The 16,224-nt window shown below is 33.6% G+C and overlaps 2 long non-coding RNA genes across 2 annotated transcripts; both read left to right on the plus strand.

Moving 5' to 3' along the window:
- Positions 1-3,877: 3,877 nt before the first annotated feature.
- On the plus strand, positions 3,878-4,334 carry LOC149685923 (uncharacterized). The gene is made up of 2 exons (XR_016384104.1): positions 3,878-4,028; positions 4,104-4,334. It is a non-coding gene; the product is annotated as an uncharacterized LOC149685923 (long non-coding RNA).
- Positions 4,335-5,100: 766 nt separating this feature from the next.
- On the plus strand, positions 5,101-7,245 carry LOC149685924 (uncharacterized). Its single transcript, XR_016384025.1, has 3 exons — positions 5,101-5,160; positions 5,237-5,318; positions 6,910-7,245. It is a non-coding gene; the product is annotated as an uncharacterized LOC149685924 (long non-coding RNA).
- The last annotated feature ends 8,979 nt before the right edge of the window (positions 7,246-16,224 follow it).

Here is a 16,224-nt window from a genome sequence, read left to right on the forward strand (position 1 = left end):
ACAGATGTCTTAAAAGGGGATGTAAAGGTAAATAATGAGCCCTTGGCTAAAATTATTAGACAGATAATTATAGTTTTGTTGAACCCATGTACCCTTAAAGCATTAACGTCTGAAGTACTGTACCAAGAATGCGTACGAGATCTTAGATAAATCTTCAAACGTTTCTTTGTGATATTGTGTACACTAGTTTTTAGGTAACGTTTCAAAAACTTTAACGTAAGAATACGCCTACAGTCAAACCATTCAGCAGTGAGAAAAAATAGGCATTTCAACGTTTCTTATTGTTTTGTGCATACTAGATTTAGCTAAGGTTTCAAAAACTGACATAAAAATACGCCTACAATCAAACCATACAATTCAACAAAAGGATTAATTATAACAAAGGAATTGATGCGTCATTCCATTAGTGGGTTTTACGACAGTAAACTTTGGTCTCCGAAGATGCATTGTTAAGAAAAAATTTCTTCAATCAATCAAATATTGACAGGTCTATTGAAATGCTAGGAGTAATAGACAAATAGGTCAAGATTACTATTGTATAATTTATTTACTGGTAAACTATTATGGAGTCAAGTACAAAAAAGTCGTCAAGAATACGTCAGATCTTGGAGATTAACCCTCCAAAAACTACTTATTGTATTATTTATTTTATTGATTTTAGGGGTACTGGAATTCCTTAATCTCTGGTTTCTGAACGTTGACATAAAAATACGCTTACAGTCTAACAATGGGACAGTCAAGGTCAATAGAGTAATTCGCAAAGCACCAAGGGCGAAGGCATCTTCATTTATAGTATTTATAATAAAAGAATTTAGCTTGAATAAGAAAAATATATCGTTGAATTGTTCAATCAAATATTGACAGGCCTATTTTTTTAAAAAAAATGGGTGAGTAATCCATAGGAATATAATCAACAGGGAAGGGGGAAAAGTATTGGATAAATAAGATGATCGTATAGTTGTTCAATTTATCTATTCATAGATCACTAGGGAGAGTAGGATGGAAGCACCTTACGTATAACCAAAGGAGAAAATGTAATAGATAATAGCTAGGCATCCTAAAATACAATGGAACTGAAGGGTGAAAAAGCCGAGAAGATATATTCAGCAGGGGGAAGGTGTGGAGGATGTTCGACAAATAAGATCTAACCATAGATTAATAGGTTGAATTGTAGAATGACGATCCCTTAAGTATAACACAAGGAGAAAATGTATTAGACAAATCACAAAATGTTACTGTTTCGTGTATTCTGTTATATAACCATTTATAAAATCAATATCAGTTATAAAAGTATACAAAAACATTTTTTGATAATTTTTTTAAACTTTAATTTTTTATAATTTTTTTCTTATCTTTAATTTAAACTTTTTTCCTTAACTTTATTTTAAACTTTTTTCATTTCTTTTCTTAACTTTATTTTAAACTTTTTTCATTTCTTTTCTTAACTTTATTTTAAACTAATTTTTTAACAAAATACTTTTCAAACACATCTGCACAGATTTTTTCAGGTTTTTAGTACTTTTTACTTTTTTAAACATTGTAATAACTATCAAAGACTTTCGTTGTTGAATATAACGATAATCTTTATTAAAGTGTATTAGATATGCAAATTTATTATAATATCGCCAATCTAAAAGAACATATTCTTAAAGATAGTGTAAAATTATCAAATTTGCAGGAGGAAAAAATGGTGAAGAAGGGCAAGTCCGACTTCAGGTTGAAGGCGGTTATCCCTCCCTCTGTAGAGGGAGGGATAATACACTTGCCCTTCTTCACCATTTTTTCCTCCTGCAAATTTGATAATTTTACACTATCTTTAAGAATATGTTCTTTTAGATTGGCGATATTATAATAAATTTGCATATCTAATACACTTTAATAAAGATTATCGTTATATTCAACAACGAAAGTCTTATTATTACAATGTTTAAAAAAGGAAAAAAGTACTAAAAACCTGAAAAAATCTGTGCAGATGTGTTTGAAAAGTATTTTGTTAAAAAATTAGTTTAAAATAAAGTTAAGAAAAGAAATGAAAAAAGTTTAAAATAAAGTTAAGAAAAGAAATGAAAAAAGTTTAAAATAAAGTTAAGGAAAAAAGTTTAAATTAAAGATAAGAAAAAAATTATAAAAAATTAAAGTTTAAAAAAATTATCAAAAAATGTTTTTGTATACTTTTATAACTGATATTGATTTTATAAATGGTTATATAACAGAATACACGAAACAGTAACATTTTGTGATTTGTCTAATACATTTCCTCCTTGTGTTATACTTAAGGGATCGTCATTCTACAATTCAACCTATTAATCTATGGTTAGATCTTATTTGTCGAACATCCTCCACACCTTCCCCCTGCTGAATATATCTTCTCGGCTTCTCCACCCTTCAGTTCCATTGTATTTTAGGATGCCTAGCTATTATCTATTACATTTTCTCCTTTGGTTATACGTAAGGTGCTTCCATCCTACTCTACCTAGTGATCTATGAATAGATAAATTGAACAACTATACGATCATCTTATTTATCCAATACTTTTCCCCCTTCCCTGTTGATTATATTCCTATGGATTACTCACCCATTTTTTTAAAAAAATAGGCCTGTCAATATTTGATTGAACAATTCAACGATATATTTTTCTTATTCAAGCTAAATTCTTTTATTATAAATACTATAAATGAAGATGCCTTCGCCCTTGGTGCTTTGCGAATTACTCTATTGACCTTGACTGTCCCATTGTTAGACTGTAAGCGTATTTTTATGTCAACGTTCAGAAACCAGAGATTAAGGAATTCCAGTACCCCTAAAATCAATAAAATAAATAATACAATAAGTAGTTTTTGGAGGGTTAATCTCCAAGATCTGACGTATTCTTGACGACTTTTTTGTACTTGACTCCATAATAGTTTACCAGTAAATAAATTATACAATAGTAATCTTGACCTATTTGTCTATTACTCCTAGCATTTCAATAGACCTGTCAATATTTGATTGATTGAAGAAATTTTTTCTTAACAATGCATCTTCGGAGACCAAAGTTTACTGTCGTAAAACCCACTAATGGAATGACGCATCAATTCCTTTGTTATAATTAATCCTTTTGTTGAATTGTATGGTTTGATTGTAGGCGTATTTTTATGTCAGTTTTTGAAACCTTAGCTAAATCTAGTATGCACAATACAATAAGAAACGTTGAAATGCCTATTTTTTCTCACTGCTGAATGGTTTGACTGTAGGCGTATTCTTACGTTAAAGTTTTTGAAACGTTACCTAAAAACTAGTATACACAATATCACAAAGAAACGTTTGAAGATTTATCTAAGATCTCGTACGCATTCTTGGTACAGTACTTCAGACGTTAATGCTTTAAGGGTACATGGGTTCAACAAAACTATAATTATCTGTCTAATAATTTTAGCCAAGGGCTCATTATTTACCTTTACATCCCCTTTTAAGACATCTGTCAATATACCTTTTGTGGAGAATGTTTGACCGCCTGACATTAAAAAGAGATTGTTGTCTCTGCATTTTTAATCTTCTGTCGAAAACACAGTTCTATTGTTATACCTACTGTCAATTTTTGGACAACGATTGGACCTCTTAAGAGCTATTGTCATACGTGTTTCAGCATGCCACCCCCCTCCGTCATGTGATTTATATTCTATAGCTAATATACTTAGTGAAAGGACTTTGAAAAGTATATAAACCGCACTCCAACCATTTGGAGAATCATCATTTAGGAAACTACCTTCTAGATAACATGAAATCTGTACTAGTTGACTTTGAGTATCTACACGGGAAGGACGAAAAATGGAACCTCGCAGGCGATCTGATAGTTAAAGAACTAAGTTGTGCTACTGTTACTAAACTTTCAGAAATAGTGTTATGGACATTTTTACCGCCTTATAGTCAATCTACGCTTCCTTCGTCTACACAACGACTCAATAGCTACATCACCAGAAATTTACACGGAATCTCATTTGGATGAGGAGAAACGCCTTATCATAATCTTCGTCGCTGTCTCATGTTAGGTACCCGGTTCGCAGACCGTATATATTGCAAGGGTAATCAAAAATGTTTCTTTCTTTTTAATATTTTAAATAAAGAAGTCATAAATTTGAATGACGTGGATTGTCCAAAGGCCATGGATATAGAAGGTGAGACACGTGTCACCTGTCTCTATGATCATCAAAGAAACACGTTAGCCCGTCATCGTCCGTGAGCATTGGAAAAGTGCCTTTAATACGCTGATTTCGTATACCAGAACTAGGACAGTATAAATTTTATGCTAATAGTGTAAAATTTAAAAAATTAAAGTTAAGTTTATTGCATTTAAATATGGATTTCTTATTGGCATACAAAATAATAGATCATAAAGGAGAACGGTTTTCGTAATTGTTAGTTTGTATAATGTACATTTTTTATAATGGTCCTCTTTAATTAAAATAAGAATATTTTCAAAGCTAATGCATACGTCACAGATGGGGGGGGTTTATTGGGGGTAAACATCTCAAAAAATTGGTTTGCGGGGGGGGTAGTAAATACCTTCGTATAACGGGTAGATACTCGAGCATCAAGCCATCTTATGCGTTAGCATCTCGGTCTGCGAAGACTGCATTGACGAAACGTCCTTCGATTTTAATTGTATTAAATGTAATCAATTTGGGCCTCGCAAACAACGCTTCACAGGTGACAAACCCGTGTTTCCTCCGATGCACCTTACGTAATATGTAATTCTTTTTTTGTAAAAATGTCCCTTAAAATGTGTGCTAAATAGAAAACATATGAAACGGTCTAGCCATATTCGTGTATACTTTACTCTGAAATGTTCAGATCGGTAAGTTTTTTAGCATAATAAGCAATATTCCGGTATATTTCATTCATCTGACCACGTCTCTTTCGGTATGGCCGAAAATGTTCATGGAAACCTCAAAAAACTAGGGTATGTCCCCATGCCACGTACGAGTCATCTACACTGCCCTCATTGTGATGGGACTTTAAAAGACGTGCCTGACTGCGGCCAATTAAATTATTTCTGCACATCACGTGATTGTGCGCACTTCAGACGTTGTGTTTTAGTTCAGTCTAAAAACCTAATCCGTATGTCGACCCAAAAAAAGCGAAGACATCTTCTTGACGAGCGAAACTTTTGTACTCTGTGCGGTAAGTTTAAATAACGAATTAAGGACTTGTGCCCGTGTTACAATTGGAAAGATGATTCACCAGAGATTTAAATCAGGTACAGCAGTGACTTTCGAGATGAAATAGAATTGTGGAAGCATCATAGTTAATATAAATCAACTTTTGCTTCATAAAAAAGGGTATGTTTCACTTTGCATTATAACAATGTTTGTATTTTAATCCATATTCATGTGTATTTTAGCCTGTATTCAGCTATAACTTTTGCATGTATTTTATATAAATTCCTTGTAGTTTAGTAATATTCGTATGAAATTCCGTATTCGTTAGTGCAGGGTAAAATTGTTTTTTTTTTGGGAGGATTATATAAATGCCAGTATTATAATCAATATTCATGTGTATTTTAGTAGTAGTCAGCTATAATTTTTGCATGTAATGTATATAAATCCCTTGTAATTTAGTATCATTTGTATGAAATTCAGCATTAGTTTATAATAAGCCACTAGTGTATGGTAAAAATTGGTGTTTTTTAGGTAGTATTAAGGAAATGCCAATATTTTAATAAATATTCATGTGTATTTTAGTAGTAGTCAGCTATAACTTTTGCATGTAATGTATATAAATCCCTTGTAATTTAGTATCATTTGTATGAAATTCAGCATTAGTTTATAATAAGCCACTAGTGTATGGTAAAATTGGTGTTTTTTAGGTAGTATTAAGGAAATGCCAGTATTTTAATAAATATTCATGTGTATTTTAGCCAGAATTCAGCTATAACTTTTGCATGTATTTTATATAAATCCCTTGTAGTTTAGTAATATTCGTATGGAATTCAGTATTAATTTCTAATAAGACACTTGTGCAGGGTAAAAATCGTGTCTTTTAGGTAGTTTTATATAAATGCCAGTATTTTAATCAATATTCATGTGTATTTTAGTAGTAATCGTATGAAAAACCGTTAGTAATCAAACTCTGATTCTTCAACCTATACAACTAGAATAACCTAGCATAAGCCTGTGTTTCAGGATCTAGCATAGAATAACCTAGCATAGACCAATCATTCCTGATCTAACATAGAATAACTTAGCAGAAGCCTATCTTTCTTTAGGATCTACCATAGAATAACCTAGCATAAGACTATATTTTGTCAGCATTTACCAAAGAATATACCTAGCAAAAGCCTATCTTTCAAGAACTAATACAGCATATAGGCCTACCAGGATCTACCATAGAATAAGCCTAAAATAGCATAAGCCTATCTTTCACGATCTACCATAGAACGTCTGAACATGGTTACGTATAAATAAAAAAGCCGATGGAATGTCTTAACACGTTTGTGTGAGTCATAAATCACTCCAAATACAGATTCCATTGATAACAATACAAATGGTTTAGCCACGCCCCCTTTTTAGGTCCTAAACCACCTGGTATGTAGCCAATTGAAGAAAGGACAATAAAATAAGCATCAGTCAATATACCCTCAGGCTAAATATCAACCCCAGGCTTCCAAGAAAATCTCTCGATAAAGATGATTAGGTCATCACCTTTCAAGCCGTAAAGACCTGTCGCAAAGAATGTCCACCAATGTCGGAGATCGTGTTTTAGATTACCGCGTGAGATATTATTTTTAAATCTTACGCAAGGCATTAAGTTGTTCTTTGATATACAACGCGTTAAGTCGTTTTCTCGCGTAGAGTTCTAAAACTAATTTTTCGAGATCTTTAGTTTTGACTTTGAAGGTATGATAAAGTTATTCGGTGTTTTCACTTACAGTTGATTGTTGAGATTTGGTTGTGGAGTAGGTGGTTGAATATGAGATTGAGCAAATGAGTCCCTAATTCTGTTCAAAACGGTCTGGGCAAGATGGGATTCGTGACGAAAAACCTGGAAAACCCACAAAGATGGCGGCCACTGTTAAGGCGGGGGAGCCTAGTTTTTGCGTTTTCTCTCTTTTTTTTGGAGGAACACCTGTCAATATTTGATTTTGTATGCTTAAATGTAAGAATAAATTTATAAAGACCATAATATAAGGTGAGAAATATTTATCTCACAAGAACAATGAAGACTAATTTGTGTTAATAGAAAAGTCAGCAAACAAACCACCAGTCAATTAAAATATTTACAATTTTACAAATTTAAAATTATTTAATGTAACCATAAGGTGCTGTAGTATAATCGGGGAAAACGCGAACTTTATCTACGACCACCTGATATGTTTTGGTCTGTTCTATCGTAATTAAAGTATGATTGGGTAGCCGTCGTATTTGGGGTCCAATGGGTACCTGTACAGCGTTTATTTCAGGTTTCCCCTGGTTGTTCACCCCTAATAATTTTTTCAGGATATCAAAATTAACATAATTTTCAGTAGATGTGTTTAAGTAGAATCCTTTAACTTTAATAATGTTAGTAATTTTAGAGACTAAACAAGGCGGTAGAGGGGAGGTAAAAAAGGGGGGATGTTTGGCAGATGTATAAGTTGGATATTCCCATAATCATTTTCATTCCTCATCATGAACTCGGAGCTGCAGAGATATCGTACTTTTTACTCCTGGCCTCAAGACGGAAACTATATAAAAACTTTAAGCAGAGCGGGATTTTATTCATTACATACCGACGATCTAGTACAGTGCTTCGAATGCGATGGAATATTATTAGCATGGAAACCCGATGATAATCCTTACGAAGAACAGTTAAAACATTTCCCCAAATGCAACTTTATTAGAGGTGGGCAAACAAAAAATATACCCTTCAGTTTTGATGAAACAGAAACATACACCAAAAGTATAAATAAAGAAATCAAGACCGAGGAAAAAACACCCGAAAAACCCATGGAAAACACTGAAGAACTTTATCATACCTTTAAAGTTAAAACTAAAGATCTCGAAAGACTAGTCCTAGAACTCTACACTAGAAAAGAACTTAACGCTTTGTATATCAAAGAACGACTTGATGCCTTGCGTAAGATTTAAAAATAATATTAAAATTTATCTTCTTCCTTACGAAGATAGACGAAATTATTTTAGAATTAATCAAATACATTTTAATATGAAAATTGAAAATGTATCTTTAATATTAAAACCTATACTTTTAAAGAAAATAAATAACTTTTCACTTTATATTATGGTCTTCATTTTTTTCACTTTATATTATGGTCTTCATTTATAAGCCTACAAATTGAGAACTTATCTTTAATATTAGAACTTTTAAAGAAAATAACTTTTTACATTATATTATGGTCTTTATAAATTTAGTCCTACCAAAAATCCTTTAAGCATACAAAATCAATCAAAGATTGACAGGTATTCCTCCCCAAAAAAGAGAGAAAACGTAGAAACTAGGCTCCCCCGCCTTAACAGTGGCCGCCATCTTTGTAGCTCATACTGGCTGCATACTCTCTTAGATGAGTTCTTTCTAGATTTTTTTATCGTGTGACCTTCACTAACCACACATTATGCTCAAACCTTTTACCTTATAGATGGCCGCGAGTAACGTTGTCTTAGAAGACAATTTAATTCCACAAAACAATGACTCCCTGATGATGAAATTGAAAAATATCATCATTTCGGCACTTCCATCTCTTTCAAACAAGGAAAGTGCTGTTGAAAAAGCGGCTTCATTTCTGCTGGAACTCGGTGTTGAATCTTTGGAAGATTTGCAGTTCGTGCACCAAATAAAACTGTCCTAAACGCAATTCAACTTAGGAAACTAGTAAACTACGCTAAAACCTTTGTCTCCACCTGCCCAACTACCCCCGAATCCCCTATAGGAGGACGTCAAATCCAAAATCAAACGTATCCCGTAAGTTTAGATTATCACGTATTTATATATAATCAAATATTTTTCATTGTCTAAAGAAAACCTTTTACGACTATGTTATAGCAAATTTCATCACCCTCATTCAATTCAAATTGGTTCAATGGATTTACTGTTAATTTAAGTATTTTTAAAAACATCACTGCACAAAACTTAAAAAACAGTAAAAGATTAAAGGATAAGGAACGTCGCGAAGTCGTTAGAATTATAATTTTAGAGATTTGTCCTAGGCCGGTCTATAGCCAGTTGAAAGAAATAGCCAGGAGATTTAATGAAGAATTTTCGCGCGCAATTTGTGATGAGGTAGATGGTGAGGTGTTAGGTTCAGGGTACGAGAGTTTTGCGATGCAACTCAAAACAAGAATAGAAAATAATGTCAAGAGACAAGGATAACGAAATTCCATCTGTAAGGAAATCTAAAAGTTGTAGCAAATATATATACAGGGAGCTCAGTTGCGCCCCTTTAGATTCTGTTGATGAAGGAAATCAAATAGAAATCGCTAAAGCAGCCCAAATGCAGCTAAAAGACCTGCGTCACGAGGAAAAGCCAGATTTAGATACAGTTAAACAAAAATTATTCGAAGGCGTTATTTTGCAAAAGAAAGAGTTTGATTCTCAAATAGCATTAGATGTAATTGAAACAAATTGGCCCTTTCTTATTCATTCGAATTATTGCTTAAGAAAAACATATTTGAGCTTTTCGAGTCTTTTCTATTCACAAAAGGCCCAAAAATATTGGGATATTTTATTCACTTAAAACATACAACAAAATCTAAGATCCCACTAAAGCGAAAAAGTGTAGAAAACAATATCAAACGAACCAACGGAAAAGAAAAGACGGTTTTGGATGCGCTTGCGCAATACGATGCCAATGCCGAGCACAAGAGCCAAAATGCCAATGCCACGATAATATTGTGTTTGCTAGCCCATTTCAATGAAAACCCAGACACATTATTTCCATGTTATGAGGTATAGTATTTGGTTTTGATGAGATATTTGACAGTTTAATTAAATTTTTCCTTTTTATAGCCAGGTACAGCGGTACCTGATGTTGAAAAGAGCCTGATAGGAAGGGGTCATCCATGTCTTGCCATCGCAGGTTAGTTATATGGAGAACTATAGAGATTCCTCATATATTCACGAGAAAAACAATAAAGCCTTCTATTAAAGCTGACTTTTTTAAGGTGAAACTTAATTTTATTTCCACTTTTAGGGAGGCTCGTTGACTCGACGTTAATGATGTTGGCAGTGGATGGACATGTTCTCAATAACCACATTGACGGAAAAGATATAATAGAGGCAATGAGTTCTTTATTTGCAATGTACTACATCGCAAGTATAAAATATCCCGAGGACTGTTTTTGCACTTTGGAATTTTTACAAAGGTAAGTAATGTTTACAATTTCCTCGTTTGCACTATCAATTTAAGTAATTTTATGCTCAAACGGAGAAACGTTACCAATGACTAAACTATTGCGTCCTAGATATGCTGCTAAAATTAATCCCAAAAATTCATCTAAAGGATTAAATAAATCGTCGCCAACCCACCCTAAAGTTCTGTCATTGATCAACAAAATTTCGAAATATGAATGGTCAAATGAATGGTGAGTAGTAGTTATTAATAATTTGCTAAAACTATCTTCCTTAAACTCCATTTCAAATTAAGGCTTTTGAAAATACTCTCATACTGATTAATATCTATGAGCTGTTATTTTTCCTTTAATATGGCTTAATTTGAAATGTGCATTTTTTGCAATTTAGCGAAGAAGATAGAGAATAACTTGTATTTAGTACAAATTTTCAATAAATAAAATCTTACTTTGAAAAATATAATTTTGTAATTCCTTTCACGAAGCCTACAGAATACAAAACTTAAGTTAATAAGTGTAAAAATCATCTGTTCCAAAAACCGACGTTGAAATTCTTTAAATAGGATAATGAATGTTAGTTAATTTCATAAAAAAGGAACTCGTGACTACAGTGTTTTAATCTGCATTACTTAATGTCATCAGAAGAATCGGTCTGCACTGTTAAAAATAAGAAACTTATGGGAAGTTAATATAACAGCAACCAGTATAAATCTACCCTAATGGACAGTCTTAACTACTGTTAAAAACAGCTAGTCCTCTTATATAAATGACAAGTTGCATCTTAACCAACAGAGCTTAAATGTTTTTTTTTAAAGGTTTGAGTGCTTTTAGTTTATCAGCAAGGAGCGTCTGTATCAAAATAAGCTCCGGGATTTAAAACTGTTCTAAGAGCTGTTATTTTTACAGCAACCCTATTTTTTTTAGTGTACCATAAGCGGTTTGAAACAGCATGATGTGTTTTTATTTTCACAGCAAACCACGGTTTAATCCATAGTGCTTAGTGAGTTTAAAACCACATATTTTGCGGTTAGTTTTACAGCAGCCGACCTATTATGCAATTGTGATTTATTGGTAGTAAAACAGCGTATAGTGCTGGTTTTTTCATTGACCCCTACAATATAATCAACGGTTAAGACTGTCTTTGAAACAACCTCTGAAGCTATTATTTTAAAAGCTACGAACGCCCCTGAATACACGAACAATTAATACTTAAAACTGTTAGTTAAACTGTTTAGAAAAACAGTATAGTTGACGGTATTAAAAACAGGGAGGATGCGCAATTAAATTAACATCATCTTGATGGCATACGCTATTGCCATTACCATAGTGTTTATTTTACAGCATTTTTATTCTGTGTGTATAGCAGGTTTAGCTTGATATTGCCAGTTGACGATATGTATGGCCTTAAAATATCAAATCTATTCGAAATATCTCTCCATAGAAATTGGAGCAAGTATTCAGTCCTCTTTGGAGTTTCATCATTTAAGAATGAGTAAAAGTCATGAAGAGAACTCATCTCCTTAAGGGTCATGGCTAAACCCATAAGTTCATTATTTGTAGAATTCCACAAAACCTTCAAATCACTTGAACTTCGTCGAAGATCAGGATTCCCTCCCCTAAAGGAGGTTGATGTCCAAGTTGTAATTTCTCAATTTTCATTTTTTCATACAAAATCATTTGTTCAGATATGTAATAGGTAAATATATAAAGTAGGAGGGGCTAATTGAAAAATATAACCAATCGTCACCATGTCGTCACGAGTGGCGTTTCTAGTCTAGAAACATTACGCTCGCGCTCAGAAACACAAGATTCTAACGGGAGAAGGAAGAGTTATTTCCGGTTTAAATGGCTGATGCAGTTTTATACTGGATTTGATAATATTCATGATCTTAATGATTTATTTGAGTTCATTGAACCCGATTTAAATTCGTTAAAACTCTACGATGGAGCTAAAGCCTTCAAGCGTAAATACGGCAGGAACGATCATAATGTTATGGGTCGCCCTTTGCAGTTATCCTTCAAAGATCAGCTGTTTTTGGTACTTTGTCGATTGAAGGATGGCCTTCTTGAAGAAGATTTGGCTTATAGATTAGGCGTTTCTTCTTCATCTGTTTCGAATTTATGTGTAACGTTGTTCGACGTATTAGAGAAAACTCTAACTAAACTAAGGATCTGGCCTTCAAGAAAAGTAGTTGATGAACACATGCCTGAAGAATTTAAAGTTAAATTTAGTAATACACGGGTTATTATTGATGCCACGGAGCTTTTCATTCAGACGCCCGATGATTTCAAGACCCAGTGCGACACTTGGCCTTCATAGAAGACGCACAATACGGCCAAGGGCTTAATCGGATGTACGGTTTCATAAGCTTCGTTTAGGATTTAGTGCCAGGACGCATGTCCGACAGAGAACTGACTTTTGACAGTGGTCTATTAGAACTTATAGAAGCTGAAGTTTCGGTTATGGCCGATAGAGGCTTTTTAATAGAAGACCACTCAAATGAAAAAGGTGCTGCGTTAAATATGCCACCATTTTTAAGGAACAAAGCACAGCTTTCTCCAAATGAAGAGACTTACATCAGGGAAATAGCCAGTGTTAGAATTCACATTGAAAGAGAAGTGTAAAGAAGTTCCATTTATTAAATACTGTTTTCCCTAATAGTATCCATAATCAACTTAATAAAGTGTGGAAAATTTGCTGTTATCTGACAAATTTCTGTAACGAACCATTATTAGATGTAAACAAATAGTGATCTGTATTTAGTTGGAGTAAAAAATTATATGCTACAATAAAATATACATTGAAATTTAACAAAAACCAATCTTGACATTTGTACCCAGTTTATTTTAATACTGTTGCAAGTCACTGAAGGTTCACTCAGCGTGCCACAATAGGTCTCCGAAGGGTTTTTCAGTGAGCCACAAGAGGTCTATTTTATTCAGTGTAACAGGAGCCGTAGAGAAGAAAAATAGGATACAACACAAACAAAGGAAACAGAAAAGAATACAGCACAAACAAAGAAAAAAATCAAAAGACATCTTACTTTAATAAATCCTCAAAGCAGCTAAGTTAAGCTTAGAACTCTTGTAAAAAAGCGTAAACCCTAAGCAGCCCTTGCAGCAAAACTACCCTTACCAAAATGAGAGTCTTATTTTAGTATAAAGTAAGTCTAAAATAAGGATCAAGGATATTTGGGTACCAAACTTGTCTCAAAAATTGTTAAAAAATATAACGGTTTCATATTGGACTCCTTTGAGACTAAATTTAGTCTTACATAAAAGGGCTCAGTTTTAGAGACTGTAAAAGGATTGCTTCTAGACTTGATTGAGAACACAAATCTGCGACTTATTATAGGACTCCTATGAGACACATTTTAATCTCACTAAATAAGGCTTAGTTTTTGAGATTGGAAAGAGATTCTTTCTAGACTTGATTGAGAACACAAATCTGCGACTTATTATAGGACTCCTATAAGACACATTTTAATCTCATCAAATTAGGCTTAGTTTTCGAGATTGGAAAGAGATTCTTTCTACACTTGATTGAGAACACAAATATGCGACTTATTGTAGGACTCCTATGAGACACATTTTAATCTCACCAAATAAGGCTTAGTTTTTGAGATTGGAAAGAGATTCTTTCTACACTTGATTGAGAACACAAATACGCGACTTATTATAGGACTCCTAAAAGACACATTTTAATCTCACTAAATAGGGCTAAGTTTTTGAGATTGGAAAACGATTCTTTCTAGACTTGATTGAGAACACAAATCTGCGACCTATTATAGGACTCCTATGAGACACATTTTAATCTCACTAAATAAGGCTTAGTTTTTGAGATTGGAAAGAGATTCTTTCTAGACTTGATTGAGAACACAAATCTGCGACTTATTATAGGACTCCTATAAGACACATTTTAATCTCATCAAATTAGGCTTAGTTTTTGAGATTGGAAAGAGATTCCTTCTACACTTGATTGAGAACACAAATATGCGACTTATTGTAGGACTCCTATGAGACACATTTTAATCTCACCAAATAAGGCTTAGTTTTTGAGATTGGAAAGAGATTCTTTCTACACTTGATTGAGAACACAAATACGCGACTTATTTTAGGACTCCTATAAGACACATTTTAATCTCAATAAATAGGGCTTAGTTTTTGAGATTGGAAAACGATTCTTTCTAGACTTGATTGAGAACACAAATCTGCGACTTATTATAGGACTCCTATGAGACACATTTTAATCTCACTAAATAAGGCTTAGTTTTTGAGATTGGAAAGAGATTCTTTCTAGACTTGATTGAGAACACAAATCTGCGACTTATTATAGGACTCCTATAGGACACATTTTAATCTCATCAAATTAGGCTTAGTTTTCGAGATTGGAAAGAGATTCTTTCTACACTTGATTGAGAACACAAATATGCGACTTATTGTAGGACTCCTATGAGACACATTTTAATCTCACCAAATAAGGCTTAGTTTTTGAGATTGGAAAGAGATTCTTTCTACACTTGATTGAGAACACAAATACGCGACTTATTATAGGACTCCTAAAAGACACATTTTAATCTCACTAAATAGGGCTAAGTTTTTGAGATTGGAAAACGATTCTTTCTAGACTTGATTGAGAACACATATCTGCGACCTATTATAGGACTCCTATGAGACACATTTTAATCTCACTAAATAAGGCTTAGTTTTTGAGATTGGAAAGAGATTCTTTCTAGACTTGATTGAGAACACAAATCTGCGACTTATTATAGGACTCCTATAAGACACATTTTAATCTCATCAAATTAGGCTTAGTTTTCGAGATTGGAAAGAGATTCTTTCTACACTTGATTGAGAACACATATGCGACTTATTGTAGGACTCCTATGAGACACATTTTAATCTCACCAAATAAGGCTTAGTTTTTGAGATTGGAAAGAGATTCTTTCTACACTTGATTGAGAACACAAATATGCGACTTTTTATAGGACTCCTATAAGACACATTTTTAGGACTGTTCACGAGCCGAGCTGAGCGAGCTTTTTAAAAGCTCGGCTCGGCTCGAGTCAAAAAAAAACGGCGGCTCGGCTCGACTCGAGCCGAGCTGGGTCTTGGCTCGGCTCGGCTCGAAAATGATCGAGCCGAGCCGAGCTGGCTCGATTAACATATACATGTTTAAAAAAAAAAATTGCTACTACCAACGTCAAACTTGAGAATGACTATAAATGCCATCCCATGTTTAGGAATGTAGTGGTTCAGTAAAACCCGCTCTTTAAAATATGCTCAAGGCTAGAGACGAGAGATTTTTCCCACGCTTTATTTCATGTAAAAATAAACGGAACGCTATTGGTGGAGAGAATAAAGACTAAAAGCAAAAGCGCATAGATCAGAAAGTGAAGAACATTAAACCTTTCCAGCCTTTAGCAACGGTATTCGTGTAAAATGAGAAGCAAGGGGGGACACAAATGGGTGGTTGGTGAGCCTCGTTTTCAACTACCAATCGAATCAGAGATATATTAGGTCATCGTTAATGTCACGTGACAAGCGGAAAGTAGTTCGCGATGGTAGCGGCTCCTGGGGAATACTATTGAGAAATCGGCTGCTTAACTAGGCTTAACGGTTGTTCTTTAGCGCTCTTTCGGTTCAATCGTCGTGGAATTTTCAAGTTTCGTTAAGTTGAATTTTGATATTGTTTTTCATGCATTCTATTGCACCTTTAAGTTTTCCGTCTTTATCAATCAGGAAAAGTCATCCTTTTCGTAGCTTTCTAAAATGTTTGCTAAATTCAAATCTGACATTTTGACAAATGTGCCGATTCCCGACTACCTAAATGACTAGATTATATTAAGCCTTGGAATTAAACTATAGCAGACGACATGAAAATAAAGAAATAAGTGAACTATAT

Source organism: Phalangium opilio, unplaced genomic scaffold, assembly GCF_054372755.1.
Source record: "Phalangium opilio isolate 3A_F unplaced genomic scaffold, DU_Popi_V2 ptg000032l_1, whole genome shotgun sequence".
Taxonomy (NCBI): domain Eukaryota; kingdom Metazoa; phylum Arthropoda; class Arachnida; order Opiliones; family Phalangiidae; genus Phalangium; species Phalangium opilio.